General features: G+C 35.3%; 4 non-coding genes across 4 annotated transcripts; 2 read left to right on the top strand and 2 right to left on the bottom strand.

Annotated features, from left to right (window-relative positions):
* Positions 1-4,224: 4,224 nt before the first annotated feature.
* Positions 4,225-4,296, bottom strand: Trnap-ugg (transfer RNA proline (anticodon UGG)). Its single transcript has one exon. It is a non-coding gene; the product is annotated as a tRNA-Pro (tRNA).
* Positions 4,297-5,729: 1,433 nt separating this feature from the next.
* On the top strand, positions 5,730-5,800 carry Trnag-gcc (transfer RNA glycine (anticodon GCC)). Its single transcript has one exon. It is a non-coding gene; the product is annotated as a tRNA-Gly (tRNA).
* A 6,552-nt stretch (positions 5,801-12,352) lies between these two features.
* On the bottom strand, positions 12,353-12,424 carry Trnap-ugg (transfer RNA proline (anticodon UGG)). Its single transcript has one exon. It is a non-coding gene; the product is annotated as a tRNA-Pro (tRNA).
* Positions 12,425-13,857: 1,433 nt separating this feature from the next.
* Positions 13,858-13,928, top strand: Trnag-gcc (transfer RNA glycine (anticodon GCC)). The gene has a single exon. It is a non-coding gene; the product is annotated as a tRNA-Gly (tRNA).
* Positions 13,929-18,038: the final 4,110 nt, after the last annotated feature.

Here is an 18,038-nt window from a genome sequence, read left to right as displayed (position 1 = left end):
ACTGGACTATGCCAAGCGAAGTTCGGACAAGTGGCACATTGTTTCAGATTGTTCAAGACAGACTGAGCGTGTTGCCGAGCGGATTTATTTTAATCGAAACACTTTGGCGCAGAAACACTATCCATATTTTAAAGATACAAATGATTTCCTGGAAAAAACTGACCAAACTTACAGCCTCTTAAAACTGTATACTTGGAGAAAGAAAAGTGTGCAACGGCCATAAATTACCATTTTTGTACGTTAGGTGTATTGAGGATAGTTTCCTCGTTTGGACCCATGTGGAGGAAAAATAGTTTCCTGACTGGATAAAACAACCAACATTCATCAATTAAAATTAAAACGAAAAAGAAATGGAATAAGGAGTAGATTTCCTAAATTTGACATTATACAACAGAATAAACTTGCAAACGGGAATAATCGGGACATTAGGATATATTTAAAGGAGATTCATCAATTGTTACGTTAAATACCTTTCCTGTAAGGCATGGGTTCAGGAGCATTGTTAATTCCAAACACATATTTCCCACACGATTTTGCAACATCAACAAGATTTAATGACGCTTGTTCGATGTATTTCGAGAAATAAGTTGAAAAATCAAGCAAGTGGTTAAACAGAGACCTGAAGTTTTAAGAAGAATAAATATTCTCAACAAAACAAAACTAACAATTTCGTTTTTTGTTAGTTATATTCGACGTTCTTAGTTTTTCTCCTTTATATTCCATACAACTTTACAAAACAAAAAATAACAATTACGATCTATGTTGGTTTCAGTCCACGTTCTTTTTTTCTTTTACATTCCTTAAAAGCTTGCAAAACAAATGTAACAAGTACGTTCTTTGTTGGTTAAAGTCGATCTTCTTTTTTTCTTTCTTACATTCTTTACAAGCTTACAAATTAAAACTAACAATTATGTTCTTTTTTGGTTTCAATCGACGTTCCGCATCTGCAAGATGACTTATTGTTGTTACAGCTCTGTGAAGATAACAATTCCAAAATGTTGCACCGTATAATTGTAAATATAACTTTATCAAGCATATTCATTCTTAATAGGGTTGTCAACTTTTGAAAGCTGAGGCTGATTGAAGTCCTGAAGATTGATCTCTGAAAGGTAAAGAAATGCAAGACAGGTTGATCATCTAGCCATCTACAACTACAAATATAACTTCCCAACATATGTCACATACACAACGAGAAAACACCGATATTATTTTCACCGAAAGCATAACTTAGGAAGAAAATTATAATATATTCAATTGAATTCGAATCGCAATTATGCGACTATTTATTTCAATTGAAACCTTTAAAGGGAGGAAATCACTGGCCGCACATGGTGTCTGAAGCCATACACTGCATTATACTCCTCATCAAGAGCAGAAGATTTCTTCCAGGACATGGTGATTATCACAATTTTTGCACGATCAGTTGCGTTCAAAACATTTAAAAGAACGGAAACATGGTACTTATTGGAAATGTAACACGTGCAGTTACATACGAAGCCAGTGAATGAACAGGAGCCGTGGTGATGCATAGTTATAGCAGAAACAGTTGCATTTGAAAATCCGAGAAACAGAATAAACTCTCTAGCCGAAGATGTTACCTACTTATGATATTGATCAAGTGGTAGTCAGTATTTATCACCTTCAGACACACACAATAAGAGAACGGGAGTAAAATGAAATTTGTTGATTTTGAAATAAGGACAGACCAAGTTTCATGAAAATGTCTTACAATTTTAGAGCGAACTAACTGAAGACATTTTATTCTTAATTCTTACTGATTATATGGACAGACATACATTCGCAGAGTAAATGTGAATTTTTTTGAACATCAAAGTTTTCCTAATTTGACTTACTTGTTCATCTTTGAACTGCAACGATAAAACACTTAATTGACCATATGCCTTTTGTATGGTTTCGCTTTCTAATGAACCGAACACTTGATTGAAAATTCAGGCGTGAATATGCTTTGGCGCATCATCTTAAATTAGTATCATATACTTTCTTTAAAACATAATCTGGACACTAGAATAGTTTTAAAGGAGATTCATCAATTGTTACGTAAAATACTTTTCCAATAAGTCGTACGTTCAGGAGCATTGTCAAATTCCCAATACATATCTCCCACACGATTTGTAACAATCAACAACATTTAATGACGTTTGCTTGTTGCTTTTCGTGAAATAGGTTAGAAAATCAAGAAAGTGGGTCAACTGAGACTTGATGTTTTAAGAAGAATAAAGATTCTCAACAAGAAAAATCACAACCTACCAATTACGTTCTTTGCTGATCCCCGGTCGAGTCATACCAAAGACTTACAAAATGCTACTAACAGCTGCCTCGCTTCACGCTCAGCATTAAGAGGTTAGTGTTAGGACTGGTCCGCCTGGTGTCAGGATAATATGACTGGGTTGGACATCATGCTACATGTCTGCGGCATGATGCCCCAGTACTAGACATAACTATAATCTGTCGCACTGCGGACATCGTAGCGATATGACTGATAGATTATTAAAGCTACGTTAAAAATCCAAATCACACACACACACACACACACACACACACGCAGACGCACACATGTTCTTTGCTGGTTTTAATCGACGTTCTTATTTTTTCTTCTTTCCATTCCTTACAACCTTACACAACAAAAGATAACAATTACGTTATTTGTTAGTTTCAATCGATGTTCAGCATATGAATCAAAGTTTGCAAGAGAATATTTGTGTGAATATTTGTGTGATTTGCAACAACAATTTCCTGATGCGTTTCAAAGTTACACTTTGAATAGAGCTTACAAAGGAAATGAAAATATAAGGAGCATTTTGGGCGAGATCCAGTCTTCCGAGTATCGACAAGCCTGGTTTTTAAAAGTGTAAATCGAATGGTAGTAAGTGGTGAATGTTTCTAATTAATTCAGACCTAGCAATTAACGTTAAAACAAAATCAAAATTGTAAAGTTAAAAATATAGTTCATATGATGCGTAAACCATGTTTTATGTGATGTATTGTTTAAACTGTATAAAGAGAATGCAGAGGAAACCAAAAGGCATTTAATTTATTTACTTTTAATGAACATTCTGCGGGACCATTATGGTACATAGATTCATTCGCATCTATCTGTCTGTCTCTATGTATAACTGTATGTCTGCTTCAATCTCAATCCATTGTAAACCTGTCTGCCTGTTTGTCTGCCTATATGTCTATTGTATTGCCTGTTCAAGTATTTTGATTCTCTTGATGGGTATCTTCCTTCGTTGGAATGATGAAATATATATCTATATATCAATCTATCGATTGACCGATAGCTTTATTCCGTCTATATATCTTGATGGGCATGCTCCTTTTTGAGAATGAGTACATTTCATACACAACTAGTAAAGTTTCAAAATCTTAGTCTTTCGTCATCATTAAACTATTCAATTTGCTTCAGAACAAGAAGACAGAATAACTTCAAATTACTTTTGTTTTTACATTCATCGCCAGGCTTTCTTCTCCAGTTACTTGTCGACATTATGTCCAAATAATGAAGATAATGACCCAAATATAAGTCCTTCCTCCAAGGACAAAAAAAAAAACTGTCGCAAATGACCAAAGGAAAAACTGATTTTAATGAATTTTAATCATTATTGCATAGGATAAGAAGGAACTTAGTGTCACTATAAAGTGTTTTTTATTTCTCTTAGTTTTCTCTGACGATGGTGTTTTCTGACATATGTAATTGTGGTTAAGATTAGTCTTTCTTGTATACATAAACTGGTTCTCTAAATTCAAGAATGAAACTATGCAATCAAAACTGGCAGAAGTTAAATAATTATTAGCATACATTTTGATAAGGATGTCTAAAACAAACTTTTTCTGTATGGGTGTGGAGGTTAACTTTGTTCAGAGGAAGATAAGAGTGCAATGAAAAACTATGCTAATCCACTGGTCCATACAGTAGTTATATTTGTTCAAGAATTTCAGTACATCCTCTGAAGCTGAAGTCGTAAATGGGGTTCTGGGAAGTTAACTTCCAATTAATTGTACTTGACTAACTATATGAAAACCTATTTCAAGTTTTGGAGAAATGACAATTCACCAGCGTTTCCGAAATGAATCCGTCAAAAGTATTGCATTTACACGAATAATTGAAAATGAAATATTTCACTCATGGTTGTCCCGAGAGATTGCTTCAACCATTTACCAGGATACTACAAAATGAGTATTAACTTTCATTTCCAAAATGGTGGGCTCGTCCGGGATTTGAACCCGGGACCTCTCGCACCCAAAGCGAGAATCATACCCCTAGACCAACGAGCCTCACATGGGAAATAATCGTGCCATTATCCGCCTTTATATTTGTCCTGCATACGAGCCGCTACCTTATCGACAGCTTGATATCAGTGCGCTGCTGTTACTCAGATCCTTGCACATGAAAAGATTATATCATAGATGAAACGTACATATTTCATTTCCTTGTGTACATTTCATGCACAAATAGTATTGTTTCGAAATATCAGTCTTTTGATATCATTTACTATTCAGTTTGCTTCAAAGCTAATCTCCCAAATCTATGAGACATACACATATAAGTCCTTCTTCCAAGGCGAAAAAACTGTCGCAAATGACCCATGATCAAACTAAATTTAATGAATTTTAATAATCTTTGCATCATTTAAGACCAGATGATAGGAAGGGACTTAATGTTCTTATAAAGTGTTTTCTTTTTCTCTCTTAGTTTTCTCTGAAGAGGGTGTTTTGTAATATATGTAATTTATGGATGACATTATTCATTGTTGTATACACAGACTGGTTCTCTAAATTCAAGACCGAAACTATGCAATCAAGCTGATTGTTGTTGTGGGTAACAAATGAAAAGTAATTAGTTGACTTTGTTTAGACTAACATGCTTTAAGATAAAGTCGATTTCCGATGACGAAGACATATTTAGAATTAAAATGATATTTTATTTGCATGCTTCTAAATGAAATCCAACTCATCTGAATTTTACTGTTGATAATAATCAAGAGTTTCAGATCTACATAATATTAATTGCTGCCGATAGACCCTTGGACAATTCGTTGATCAAACAGCATTCTCCATTCGCCGGCGTCCCCGTTTGACATTTGCATCATGCATAAAGATGAATGCATGCTGATGTATGTCGATGGAAGCCAAATTTGCCATTCTAGTCGACGGTCATACCATTAATTTGACAGTTGATTTTCACAACAACAAAAAAGATAATTCCAGTAGGTGGATTAGGCAAGGTTCGTTTTAGGTTCTCTCTAAGCAGCACATTCATCTTTCGTTAAAGATATGATAGGAAATCTGTACAAATATTATGAATTCGTCCATCAATATTTTACTTAAAAACCAATTCCGGATAGACTTTGTTCTATTTACAACCTCCTTGAAAACGAATACCGTTTTCTACTAAAATGCATCTTGTGGATAGATGTGAGATGAAATTCAAGCAGACAAGACCTTTGAAGAGACTAGCAAGTGAGAAATCATGTGGCTGTCTCCAATTTAGAAAGTGCTTCAATCCAAGTAATCTACGCCGTTTCAGAATCAAATAAAGAGATGTGTTGTGTCGGTTTATTCTAACAGCATGCATTGTAACCCCATAGGCAGTCAATCAATAAATCAACGCCTACTGAATTAGATGACACAGACATGTAAATGACATTAGGCAGTTAAGGTAAAGACACGGTGGGGAGATAGGCCCTTACGAAGCAAGGGAATAATGTGCATCGGTGGTTCAGTGGTAGAATGCTCGCCTGCCACGCGGGCGGCCCGGGTTCGATTCCCGGCCGATGCAAATTTTTTTTATATAGTTTTAGAATGTTTGCATAATCCAATATTTGTAATAACTCTTTTTGCCCTAGTCTAATTTTCGCTCACTTTTGTGTTTTATGCCAACTCCACAACTGAAATCGGAACAGTCCTTGAATCAGAAGCTTGGATGTCTCACACTGAGTGTCCCTCGCTTCCCGGAAAAAAACATGGATGTTGGTGCAAAACAGCTTTCCATTACAGTGGGACAGATCCTTATCTTGTCTATAAGGAGTTTCTAATTGGAACTGTAGGAAGAGCGTAATAACCTTCATTTTTCAGTCAGAGGTTAATCTTTAAATCCGGATGACGATGCCTATCGCCCTTAATTATTTTAACACAAGAACATTTCAGTGTACTGAACGTGTTATTATCATTTACTTTATGACACTAGAATACTCTTTTAGAGATGTCTTCAATTTATTTCAACATTTATGTCTGTCTGTAAACCTCGTTTCACGTTTGACCTTCTCCAGCCAACTTTGACTCGAATTTCATTGAACTGATTTCAAATCCAGACTGAAAGGAATGATACTAAGTTCCCATTCACAATGTTTTTGTGTTATTTACAGATTACTGTATCAAACGATCATTGACCTCTCTCTCTCCCTCTCTCTCTCTCCCTCTCTCTCCCTCGCACTCTCTCTCTCTCTCTCTCTCTCTCTCTCTCTCTCTCTCTCTCTCTCTCGTTCGTTATCACACAAGAGTTCAAAGTTTATGCCTGCACAATGTCATATGTAGGAAAGTCATCATTGGAGATGTAAATGTTTAGATGATCAACCTGTCATGGGTTTCATTACATTTCAGAGGACAACAAATAGAACTATAATCAGCCTGCAATTTCAAAACTCTACAACGTCATTAAGAATAAATGTACGACATACTGTTATATCTACAATTACACCGTTTGAAAGATAAACTATATCCTCATGCGCAAACATGCACGCACGCAAACATACATATATGTGTAAACAACATACAATCATTTTTTTAAAAAGGCAAACTGTTATCTATACTGTATTTCTACTGTGTGATTGAAGTTTCTCCTTAATTGCGGGTAGGAGATTGGGCCTATCTGAATAATGTCTTTTTTATCAATAACATATTGAAGGCTTATTGTGTATATGGTTGTAGATTATAAAGTAAGATTATTAATTTTGTATGAAAACATCTTTATTTGGATTTGAGCTCAGATCATTAGTTTTTCCTCAGGAAATCCTGGTGTACCAGATATTTGGCATGTTCTTTACTAAACCTTTAGTATTATACATGATCTTGCTGCCAGCGTTGAATATTATAGTAAACGAAACAAATATATTTGCAGTAGATGCATTAGGCAAAGTTGATTGCAGGTTTTATCTAAGCAATACACCAAACTTTAGGATAGGAAAACTGTACCAATAGTGCGAATTGCGTCCATTAATGTCTTGCTTACAAACTAATTCAGGAGGGATTTTATTTGATTCACAACCTCCTTAGAAATGAACACCATTTCTCTACTTGCATGTGTCTTGTAGAAAGATCTAAGAGCCATATATATACAGACGCTGGCGGCCTTCATTTGATTGCAAGTCGATGAAAGGGTACTTTTACGTTCAGAATGTGTGCATGGTCCTAAATTGTACTAGCGTTTCTCGCTGTAACCTAATTGTCGCTCACTTATGTTTTGTATGCCAACGCCACAACTTAAAGTCTTCCATCAGGAGATGGGGTTTCTCACACAGAATGTCCCTCGTTTGATAGATGCCCCGTGAATCCAAAATCAAAAGCAATTATTTTGTCATTGAGGATGTATTAAACTGCATGCCATAGCATTCATAGAACTGTATGCCTGAGAATGTGCAGAAATGCATTTCTGTCTATCGAAACAAAAGCACACCTGATGTTTCTATCCAGAACTCAAACCTGAGTAAATCATAAAATAGGGAGTTGCAAAATTAATGCTAAAACAGTTCTCTGGCAATCAAGAAGTCTAGTAAAAGTAATGCCACCAATGTCTTTCATCAGTACATTTTGGAATTAGAGCTACAATGAAATGATTTTGCAATATTATCAGCCTATTACAAACCCAGTTTGAAGTGAGACAGAAATGTGACTCGGATTGAATCTTGAAAAGGTAAATAAAAGTCAGACGGAAACTTGCCGAAAACATGGAAGTCCGACGATATTTTTGAATAGTAAATGGAAATCAGACGAAGTCTTGGTAAAGTATGTTTAGGTAGATTTCTGAACACAAGGGAATTCGACTGCTGTATTCCGAATTCAATACCAAGGTATTGTTATATTTATCCGAAAAGTCACAAACGGGTCTAGAACTGGACTATGCCAAGCGAAGTTCGGACAAGTGGCACATTGTTTCAGATTGTTCAAGACAGACTGAGCGTGTTGCCGAGCGGATTTATTTTAATCGAAACACTTTGGCGCAGAAACACTATCCATATTTTAAAGATACAAATGATTTCCTGGAAAAAACTGACCAAACTTACAGCCTCTTAAAACTGTATACTTGGAGAAAGAAAAGTGTGCAACGGCCATAAATTACCATTTTTGTACGTTAGGTGTATTGAGGATAGTTTCCTCGTTTGGACCCATGTGGAGGAAAAATAGTTTCCTGACTGGATAAAACAACCAACATTCATCAATTAAAATTAAAACGAAAAAGAAATGGAATAAGGAGTAGATTTCCTAAATTTGACATTATACAACAGAATAAACTTGCAAACGGGAATAATCGGGACATTAGGATATATTTAAAGGAGATTCATCAATTGTTACGTTAAATACCTTTCCTGTAAGGCATGGGTTCAGGAGCATTGTTAATTCCAAACACATATTTCCCACACGATTTTGCAACATCAACAAGATTTAATGACGCTTGTTCGATGTATTTCGAGAAATAAGTTGAAAAATCAAGCAAGTGGTTAAACAGAGACCTGAAGTTTTAAGAAGAATAAATATTCTCAACAAAACAAAACTAACAATTTCGTTTTTTGTTAGTTATATTCGACGTTCTTAGTTTTTCTCCTTTATATTCCATACAACTTTACAAAACAAAAAATAACAATTACGATCTATGTTGGTTTCAGTCCACGTTCTTTTTTTCTTTTACATTCCTTAAAAGCTTGCAAAACAAATGTAACAAGTACGTTCTTTGTTGGTTAAAGTCGATCTTCTTTTTTTCTTTCTTACATTCTTTACAAGCTTACAAATTAAAACTAACAATTATGTTCTTTTTTGGTTTCAATCGACGTTCCGCATCTGCAAGATGACTTATTGTTGTTACAGCTCTGTGAAGATAACAATTCCAAAATGTTGCACCGTATAATTGTAAATATAACTTTATCAAGCATATTCATTCTTAATAGGGTTGTCAACTTTTGAAAGCTGAGGCTGATTGAAGTCCTGAAGATTGATCTCTGAAAGGTAAAGAAATGCAAGACAGGTTGATCATCTAGCCATCTACAACTACAAATATAACTTCCCAACATATGTCACATACACAACGAGAAAACACCGATATTATTTTCACCGAAAGCATAACTTAGGAAGAAAATTATAATATATTCAATTGAATTCGAATCGCAATTATGCGACTATTTATTTCAATTGAAACCTTTAAAGGGAGGAAATCACTGGCCGCACATGGTGTCTGAAGCCATACACTGCATTATACTCCTCATCAAGAGCAGAAGATTTCTTCCAGGACATGGTGATTATCACAATTTTTGCACGATCAGTTGCGTTCAAAACATTTAAAAGAACGGAAACATGGTACTTATTGGAAATGTAACACGTGCAGTTACATACGAAGCCAGTGAATGAACAGGAGCCGTGGTGATGCATAGTTATAGCAGAAACAGTTGCATTTGAAAATCCGAGAAACAGAATAAACTCTCTAGCCGAAGATGTTACCTACTTATGATATTGATCAAGTGGTAGTCAGTATTTATCACCTTCAGACACACACAATAAGAGAACGGGAGTAAAATGAAATTTGTTGATTTTGAAATAAGGACAGACCAAGTTTCATGAAAATGTCTTACAATTTTAGAGCGAACTAACTGAAGACATTTTATTCTTAATTCTTACTGATTATATGGACAGACATACATTCGCAGAGTAAATGTGAATTTTTTTGAACATCAAAGTTTTCCTAATTTGACTTACTTGTTCATCTTTGAACTGCAACGATAAAACACTTAATTGACCATATGCCTTTTGTATGGTTTCGCTTTCTAATGAACCGAACACTTGATTGAAAATTCAGGCGTGAATATGCTTTGGCGCATCATCTTAAATTAGTATCATATACTTTCTTTAAAACATAATCTGGACACTAGAATAGTTTTAAAGGAGATTCATCAATTGTTACGTAAAATACTTTTCCAATAAGTCGTACGTTCAGGAGCATTGTCAAATTCCCAATACATATCTCCCACACGATTTGTAACAATCAACAACATTTAATGACGTTTGCTTGTTGCTTTTCGTGAAATAGGTTAGAAAATCAAGAAAGTGGGTCAACTGAGACTTGATGTTTTAAGAAGAATAAAGATTCTCAACAAGAAAAATCACAACCTACCAATTACGTTCTTTGCTGATCCCCGGTCGAGTCATACCAAAGACTTACAAAATGCTACTAACAGCTGCCTCGCTTCACGCTCAGCATTAAGAGGTTAGTGTTAGGACTGGTCCGCCTGGTGTCAGGATAATATGACTGGGTTGGACATCATGCTACATGTCTGCGGCATGATGCCCCAGTACTAGACATAACTATAATCTGTCGCACTGCGGACATCGTAGCGATATGACTGATAGATTATTAAAGCTACGTTAAAAATCCAAATCACACACACACACACACACACACACACACGCAGACGCACACATGTTCTTTGCTGGTTTTAATCGACGTTCTTATTTTTTCTTCTTTCCATTCCTTACAACCTTACACAACAAAAGATAACAATTACGTTATTTGTTAGTTTCAATCGATGTTCAGCATATGAATCAAAGTTTGCAAGAGAATATTTGTGTGAATATTTGTGTGATTTGCAACAACAATTTCCTGATGCGTTTCAAAGTTACACTTTGAATAGAGCTTACAAAGGAAATGAAAATATAAGGAGCATTTTGGGCGAGATCCAGTCTTCCGAGTATCGACAAGCCTGGTTTTTAAAAGTGTAAATCGAATGGTAGTAAGTGGTGAATGTTTCTAATTAATTCAGACCTAGCAATTAACGTTAAAACAAAATCAAAATTGTAAAGTTAAAAATATAGTTCATATGATGCGTAAACCATGTTTTATGTGATGTATTGTTTAAACTGTATAAAGAGAATGCAGAGGAAACCAAAAGGCATTTAATTTATTTACTTTTAATGAACATTCTGCGGGACCATTATGGTACATAGATTCATTCGCATCTATCTGTCTGTCTCTATGTATAACTGTATGTCTGCTTCAATCTCAATCCATTGTAAACCTGTCTGCCTGTTTGTCTGCCTATATGTCTATTGTATTGCCTGTTCAAGTATTTTGATTCTCTTGATGGGTATCTTCCTTCGTTGGAATGATGAAATATATATCTATATATCAATCTATCGATTGACCGATAGCTTTATTCCGTCTATATATCTTGATGGGCATGCTCCTTTTTGAGAATGAGTACATTTCATACACAACTAGTAAAGTTTCAAAATCTTAGTCTTTCGTCATCATTAAACTATTCAATTTGCTTCAGAACAAGAAGACAGAATAACTTCAAATTACTTTTGTTTTTACATTCATCGCCAGGCTTTCTTCTCCAGTTACTTGTCGACATTATGTCCAAATAATGAAGATAATGACCCAAATATAAGTCCTTCCTCCAAGGACAAAAAAAAAAACTGTCGCAAATGACCAAAGGAAAAACTGATTTTAATGAATTTTAATCATTATTGCATAGGATAAGAAGGAACTTAGTGTCACTATAAAGTGTTTTTTATTTCTCTTAGTTTTCTCTGACGATGGTGTTTTCTGACATATGTAATTGTGGTTAAGATTAGTCTTTCTTGTATACATAAACTGGTTCTCTAAATTCAAGAATGAAACTATGCAATCAAAACTGGCAGAAGTTAAATAATTATTAGCATACATTTTGATAAGGATGTCTAAAACAAACTTTTTCTGTATGGGTGTGGAGGTTAACTTTGTTCAGAGGAAGATAAGAGTGCAATGAAAAACTATGCTAATCCACTGGTCCATACAGTAGTTATATTTGTTCAAGAATTTCAGTACATCCTCTGAAGCTGAAGTCGTAAATGGGGTTCTGGGAAGTTAACTTCCAATTAATTGTACTTGACTAACTATATGAAAACCTATTTCAAGTTTTGGAGAAATGACAATTCACCAGCGTTTCCGAAATGAATCCGTCAAAAGTATTGCATTTACACGAATAATTGAAAATGAAATATTTCACTCATGGTTGTCCCGAGAGATTGCTTCAACCATTTACCAGGATACTACAAAATGAGTATTAACTTTCATTTCCAAAATGGTGGGCTCGTCCGGGATTTGAACCCGGGACCTCTCGCACCCAAAGCGAGAATCATACCCCTAGACCAACGAGCCTCACATGGGAAATAATCGTGCCATTATCCGCCTTTATATTTGTCCTGCATACGAGCCGCTACCTTATCGACAGCTTGATATCAGTGCGCTGCTGTTACTCAGATCCTTGCACATGAAAAGATTATATCATAGATGAAACGTACATATTTCATTTCCTTGTGTACATTTCATGCACAAATAGTATTGTTTCGAAATATCAGTCTTTTGATATCATTTACTATTCAGTTTGCTTCAAAGCTAATCTCCCAAATCTATGAGACATACACATATAAGTCCTTCTTCCAAGGCGAAAAAACTGTCGCAAATGACCCATGATCAAACTAAATTTAATGAATTTTAATAATCTTTGCATCATTTAAGACCAGATGATAGGAAGGGACTTAATGTTCTTATAAAGTGTTTTCTTTTTCTCTCTTAGTTTTCTCTGAAGAGGGTGTTTTGTAATATATGTAATTTATGGATGACATTATTCATTGTTGTATACACAGACTGGTTCTCTAAATTCAAGACCGAAACTATGCAATCAAGCTGATTGTTGTTGTGGGTAACAAATGAAAAGTAATTAGTTGACTTTGTTTAGACTAACATGCTTTAAGATAAAGTCGATTTCCGATGACGAAGACATATTTAGAATTAAAATGATATTTTATTTGCATGCTTCTAAATGAAATCCAACTCATCTGAATTTTACTGTTGATAATAATCAAGAGTTTCAGATCTACATAATATTAATTGCTGCCGATAGACCCTTGGACAATTCGTTGATCAAACAGCATTCTCCATTCGCCGGCGTCCCCGTTTGACATTTGCATCATGCATAAAGATGAATGCATGCTGATGTATGTCGATGGAAGCCAAATTTGCCATTCTAGTCGACGGTCATACCATTAATTTGACAGTTGATTTTCACAACAACAAAAAAGATAATTCCAGTAGGTGGATTAGGCAAGGTTCGTTTTAGGTTCTCTCTAAGCAGCACATTCATCTTTCGTTAAAGATATGATAGGAAATCTGTACAAATATTATGAATTCGTCCATCAATATTTTACTTAAAAACCAATTCCGGATAGACTTTGTTCTATTTACAACCTCCTTGAAAACGAATACCGTTTTCTACTAAAATGCATCTTGTGGATAGATGTGAGATGAAATTCAAGCAGACAAGACCTTTGAAGAGACTAGCAAGTGAGAAATCATGTGGCTGTCTCCAATTTAGAAAGTGCTTCAATCCAAGTAATCTACGCCGTTTCAGAATCAAATAAAGAGATGTGTTGTGTCGGTTTATTCTAACAGCATGCATTGTAACCCCATAGGCAGTCAATCAATAAATCAACGCCTACTGAATTAGATGACACAGACATGTAAATGACATTAGGCAGTTAAGGTAAAGACACGGTGGGGAGATAGGCCCTTACGAAGCAAGGGAATAATGTGCATCGGTGGTTCAGTGGTAGAATGCTCGCCTGCCACGCGGGCGGCCCGGGTTCGATTCCCGGCCGATGCAAATTTTTTTTATATAGTTTTAGAATGTTTGCATAATCCAATATTTGTAATAACTCTTTTTGCCCTAGTCTAATTTTCGCTCACTTTTGTGTTTTATGCCAACTCCACAACTGAAATCGGAACAGTCCTTGAATCAGAAGCTTGGATGTCTCACACTGAGTGTCCCTCGCTTCCCGGAAAAAAACATGGATGTTGGTGCAAAACAGCTTTCCATTACAGTGGGACAGATCCTTATCTTGTCTATAAGGAGTTTCTAATTGGAACTGTAGGAAGAGCGTAATAACCTTCATTTTTCAGTCAGAGGTTAATCTTTAAATCCGGATGACGATGCCTATCGCCCTTAATTATTTTAACACAAGAACATTTCAGTGTACTGAACGTGTTATTATCATTTACTTTATGACACTAGAATACTCTTTTAGAGATGTCTTCAATTTATTTCAACATTTATGTCTGTCTGTAAACCTCGTTTCACGTTTGACCTTCTCCAGCCAACTTTGACTCGAATTTCATTGAACTGATTTCAAATCCAGACTGAAAGGAATGATACTAAGTTCCCATTCACAATGTTTTTGTGTTATTTACAGATTACTGTATCAAACGATCATTGACCTCTCTCTCTCCCTCTCTCTCTCTCTCTCCCTCTCTCTCCCTCGCATTCTCTCTCTCTCTCTCTCTCTCTCTCTCTCTCTCTCTCTCTCTCTCTCTCTCGTTCGTTATCACACAAGAGTTCAAAGTTTATGCCTGCACAATGTCATATGTAGGAAAGTCATCATTGGAGATGTAAATGTTTAGATGATCAACCTGTCATGGGTTTCATTACATTTCAGAGGACAACAAATAGAACTATAATCAGCCTGCAATTTCAAAACTCTACAACGTCATTAAGAATAAATGTACGACATACTGTTATATCTACAATTACACCGTTTGAAAGATAAACTATATCCTCATGCGCAAACATGCACGCACGCAAACATACATATATGTGTAAACAACATACAATCATTTTTTTTAAAAAGGCAAACTGTTATCTATACTGTATTTCTACTGTGTGATTGAAGTTTCTCCTTAATTGCGGGTAGGAGATTGGGCCTATCTGAATAATGTCTTTTTTATCAATAACATATTGAAGGCTTATTGTGTATATGGTTGTAGATTATAAAGTAAGATTATTAATTTTGTATGAAAACATCTTTATTTGGATTTGAGCTCAGATCATTAGTTTTTCCTCAGGAAATCCTGGTGTACCAGATATTTGGCATGTTCTTTACTAAACCTTTAGTATTATACATGATCTTGCTGCCAGCGTTGAATATTATAGTAAACGAAACAAATATATTTGCAGTAGATGCATTAGGCAAAGTTGATTGCAGGTTTTATCTAAGCAATACACCAAACTTTAGGATAGGAAAACTGTACCAATAGTGCGAATTGCGTCCATTAATGTCTTGCTTACAAACTAATTCAGGAGGGATTTTATTTGATTCACAACCTCCTTAGAAATGAACACCATTTCTCTACTTGCATGTGTCTTGTAGAAAGATCTAAGAGCCATATATATACAGACGCTGGCGGCCTTCATTTGATTGCAAGTCGATGAAAGGGTACTTTTACGTTCAGAATGTGTGCATGGTCCTAAATTGTACTAGCGTTTCTCGCTGTAACCTAATTGTCGCTCACTTATGTTTTGTATGCCAACGCCACAACTTAAAGTCTTCCATCAGGAGATGGGGTTTCTCACACAGAATGTCCCTCGTTTGATAGATGCCCCGTGAATCCAAAATCAAAAGCAATTATTTTGTCATTGAGGATGTATTAAACTGCATGCCATAGCATTCATAGAACTGTATGCCTGAGAATGTGCAGAAATGCATTTCTGTCTATCGAAACAAAAGCACACCTGATGTTTCTATCCAGAACTCAAACCTGAGTAAATCATAAAATAGGGAGTTGCAAAATTAATGCTAAAACAGTTCTCTGGCAATCAAGAAGTCTAGTAAAAGTAATGCCACCAATGTCTTTCATCAGTACATTTTGGAATTAGAGCTACAACGAAATGATTTTGCAATATTATCAGCCTATTACAAACCCAGTTTGAAGTGAGACAGAAATGTGACTCGGATTGAATCTTGAAAAGGTAAATAAAAGTCAGACGGAAACTTGCCGAAAACATGGAAGTCAGACGATATTTTTGAATAGTAAATGGAAATCAGACGAAGTCTTGGTAAAGTATGTTTAGGTAGATTTCTGAACACAAGGGAATTCGACTGCTGTATTCCGAATTCAATACCAAGGTATTGTTATATTTATCCGAAAAGTCACAAACGGGTCTAGAACTGGACTATGCCAAGCGAAGTTCGGACAAGTGGCACATTGTTTCAGATTGTTCAAGACAGACTGAGCGTGTTGCCGAGCGGATTTATTTTAATCGAAACACTTTGGCGCAGAAACACTATCCATATTTTAAAGATACAAATGATTTCCTGGAAAAAACTGACCAAACTTACAGCCTCTTAAAACTGTATACTTGGAGAAAGAAAAGTGTGCAACGGCCATAAATTACCATTTTTGTACGTTAGGTGTATTGAGGATAGTTTCCTCGTTTGGACCCATGTGGAGGAAAAATAGTTTCCTGACTGGATAAAACAACCAACATTCATCAATTAAAATTAAAACGAAAAAGAAATGGAATAAGGAGTAGATTTCCTAAATTTGACATTATACAACAGAATAAACTTGCAAACGGGAATAATCGGGACATTAGGATATATTTAAAGGAGATTCATCAATTGTTACGTTAAATACCTTTCCTGTAAGGCATGGGTTCAGGAGCATTGTTAATTCCAAACACATATTTCCCACACGATTTTGCAACATCAACAAGATTTAATGACGCTTGTTCGATGTATTTCGAGAAATAAGTTGAAAAATCAAGCAAGTGGTTAAACAGAGACCTGAAGTTTTAAGAAGAATAAATATTCTCAACAAAACAAAACTAACAATTTCGTTTTTTGTTAGTTATATTCGACGTTCTTAGTTTTTCTCCTTTATATTCCATACAACTTTACAAAACAAAAAATAACAATTACGATCTATGTTGGTTTCAGTCCACGTTCTTTTTTTCTTTTACATTCCTTAAAAGCTTGCAAAACAAATGTAACAAGTACGTTCTTTGTTGGTTAAAGTCGATCTTCTTTTTTTCTTTCTTACATTCTTTACAAGCTTACAAATTAAAACTAACAATTATGTTCTTTTTTGGTTTCAATCGACGTTCCGCATCTGCAAGATGACTTATTGTTGTTACAGCTCTGTGAAGATAACAATTCCAAAATGTTGCACCGTATAATTGTAAATATAACTTTATCAAGCATATTTATTCTTAATAGGGTTGTCAACTTTTGAAAGCTGAGGCTGATTGAAGTCCTGAAGATTGATCTCTGAAAGGTAAAGAAATGCAAGACAGGTTGATCATCTAGCCATCTACAACTACAAATATAACTTCCCAACATATGTCACATACACAACGAGAAAACACCGATATTATTTTCACCGAAAGCATAACTTAGGAAGAAAATTATAATATATTCAATTGAATTCGAATCGCAATTATGCGACTATTTATTTCAATTGAAACCTTTAAAGGGAGGAAATCACTGGCCGCACATGGTGTCTGAAGCCATACACTGCATTATACTCCTCATCAAGAGCAGAAGACTTCTTCCAGGACATGGTGATTATCACAATTTTTGCACGATCAGTTGCGTTCAAAACATTTAAAAGAACGGAAACATGGTACTTATTGGAAATGTAACACGTGCAGTTACATACAAAGCCAGTGAATGAACAGGAGCCGTGGTGATGCATAGTTATAGCAGAAACAGTTGCATTTGAAAATCCGAGAAACAGAATAAACTCTCTAGCCGAAGATGTTACCTACTTATGATATTGATCAAGTGGTAGTCAGTATTTATCACCTTCAGACACACACAATAAGAGAACGGGAGTAAAATGAAATTTGTTGATTTTGAAATAAGGACAGACCAAGTTTCATGAAAATGTCTTACAATTTTAGAGCGAACTAACTGAAGACATTTTATTCTTAATTCTT

Source organism: Sinohyriopsis cumingii, chromosome 13, assembly GCF_028554795.1.
Source record: "Sinohyriopsis cumingii isolate HCF-2022 chromosome 13, ASM2855479v2, whole genome shotgun sequence".
Classification (NCBI taxonomy): domain Eukaryota; kingdom Metazoa; phylum Mollusca; class Bivalvia; order Unionida; family Unionidae; genus Sinohyriopsis; species Sinohyriopsis cumingii.
This window is presented reverse-complemented; position numbering and strand designations above follow the sequence as displayed.